Source organism: Marmota marmota, unplaced genomic scaffold (genome assembly GCF_001458135.2).
Source record: "Marmota marmota marmota unplaced genomic scaffold, marMar, whole genome shotgun sequence".
Taxonomy (NCBI): Eukaryota; Metazoa; Chordata; class Mammalia; order Rodentia; family Sciuridae; genus Marmota; species Marmota marmota.
In genome coordinates, this window is record NW_025999900.1 from 24,814,935 (window position 1) to 24,817,522 (window position 2,588).

Here is a 2,588-nt window from a genome sequence, read left to right on the forward strand (position 1 = left end):
AAAAAAAAAAAAAAAAAAAAAGTGCTAGATTGCTTTGGGTAAATCACTGACTCCTGATCTATTTAACTGACATTCTTTAGTGCTGATGGCTTCTAATGTTTCTCACTCCCTTCTTGCTTCCCTGCCTAAAAATTACTAATGGCAAAAAGAAAATTAGGTGACTGAGCATTAAAGGTTTTTTTTTCTAAGAGGAGGAAAATTTATTTGGCTCATGGTTTCAGTCTGTGGTTGGTTGGTACCATTGCGTTGGGAATGAATGGAGGCACAGCATCATTGTGGAAGGGCATGCAAGGGAAAGTTACTTACTTTATGGCAGCTGGGAAGCAGAGCAAGCTAAAGATTTCTTTATTCATAGTGCTGGCAAAATTTTATTTTAGTAGATAGTTGATACTTGTCATAGAACTTATATTTAGATGACAAGACTAATTCATAGCTTTTATGGAAAACATGTAGGATAGTGCTTAATTTGATTACAAGTTAACATCAGGATTAAAGAATTTTGCGAATATAAGCTTACTTTTCTGGTTTGGTTTTAGTAAATATAAATTATACATTAAGTTCAAGGCTACACTCAGCAATTTAGTGAAACCCTGTCTCAATAAATAAATAAATAAAGTCTAGGGATGTAGCTTGATGGTGAAGCATCTCTGGGTGCTTTCAGAAAGCTTCGGGGTTCATACATTTTCTTACACCAAAGCAAATTTATTTATTATTTTTTCCTTATAAACAAGCATTTAAACAAATATGCCAGGCATAGTGATGCATGCCAATAATCCCAACTACCCAAGAGGTTGAGGCTGAGGATTTTGAGTTTAAGGTCAGCCTGGCAATTTAGTGAGACCTTGCTTAAAAAATGTATTTGTGTGTGTGTGTGCACGTGTGCGCATGCACGTGTGCATATATATACACACATATGTATATATATATATGTATACGTATGTGTATGTGTGTGTGTATATTGGCACATACACACTTAGTAAGGAGGATGATATATTCTAATAACCCCTTTTTTAAAATATTTTTTTAGTTGTAGTTGGACATGGTACCTTTATTTTATTCATACTTTTTTTTTTTTTTTTTTTTATGTGCTGAGGATTGAATCTAGTGCCTCACACATGCTAGGTGAGTGCTCTACCACTGAGCCAGAACCCCAGCCCCATAATAACTCTGTTAATATCAGCAAGTGGTGTTTTGGAGAAAGCCTAAAAAGATGGACTGGAGCTTAGTGCGATGGTGCATGCCTGTAATCCCAGCAACTCTGGAGGCTGAAACAGGAGGATTGCAAGTTTCAGGCCAGCCTCAGCAATTTAGCGAGGCTCAAAGCAACTTAGCAAGACCCTGTCTTAAAATAAAAAATAAAAATGGCTGGGAATGTAGCTTAGTAGCAAAGTGCCTGTAGGTTCAATCCTACCACTCGACCTCACCCCAGAAAAAAAGGACTGGAAAATGTTCTTTAATTGTTTACAGAGTGGACAGATGAACAGTTGAAGTATCACAGGGCCATGGGACTTAGGGGGAGACCTAGAAAGCCTTGTTCTTGTATTTAATTGAGAAAGGGCCACTGTTATGAGAAATAATAGCCTTTAATTTGCTTTACTTATCCAGTGGGGAATAGTCTTGAGTCTGTTTAACAACAGATTTTTTTTTTTTTAATTGTATCAGGGATTGACCCCAGGGACACTTAACCACTGAGCAACATCCCCATTCCTTTTTATTTTTTATTTTGAGACAGGGTCTCCCTAAGTTGCTTAGGGCCTAGCTAAATTGCTGAGGCTGGATTTGAATCTGTGATCCTCTGCCTCAGCCTCTTGAGCTGCTGGGTTACATGTATGGGCCACCAAGCTGGGCTGGATATTTATTTATTTATTTATTTTGGGTAGTGCTGGGAACCTAGGACTTTATGCATGGTAGGTAAGTGCTCTGTCACTGAGCTAAGTCCCCAGCCAACAGAGCATAATATATTTAATCCCCTAACTTCCATTAAATAAACTACCTCAATCAGTAGGCACACATAGGATCTTTTCATTGCCTTAGTATTACAGACTCTGAACAGACTTTTGTCTGTTCTCTTCTTCCTATTTCCATTAGTCATTCATACATCAAGACCATTGACTTCATTTTGACTCTTGTTAGCAGTTCTCCTGTGTACCTTTCTCTCATCTAGAGTACTTTCCCTATCATTTATAACAAACTTCCATCTTTTCATTTTCTGTAATAGCGAATTTCAACTCACATCAGTTTCTCTTGATCAGATGATAACCTTGGTTTCAGGAAAGTGGAAAACAATCAGAAATCAAATTCCTAAACTTCGTATGTTCCCCATAATGATCAACCACCTTGGCAGCCACACTCATTTATTAACTTTTATATTTTATTTTTGCTTCTTATTTTCTAGTTATCTTTTATATCTTTTTCCTGCCTAACTTGCCTGGCTAGAATTTCTAGGACATTGTTAACTGAAGTGGCGAAAGCAAGACATCCTTTCCTTTTTCCTGATGTTAAGGGGAAAGCATTCACCCTTGCACCCTTAAAGATGATGTTAGTTGTGGACTCTTTTTTTTTTTTTTTTTTTTTTTTTTTTTTTTTTT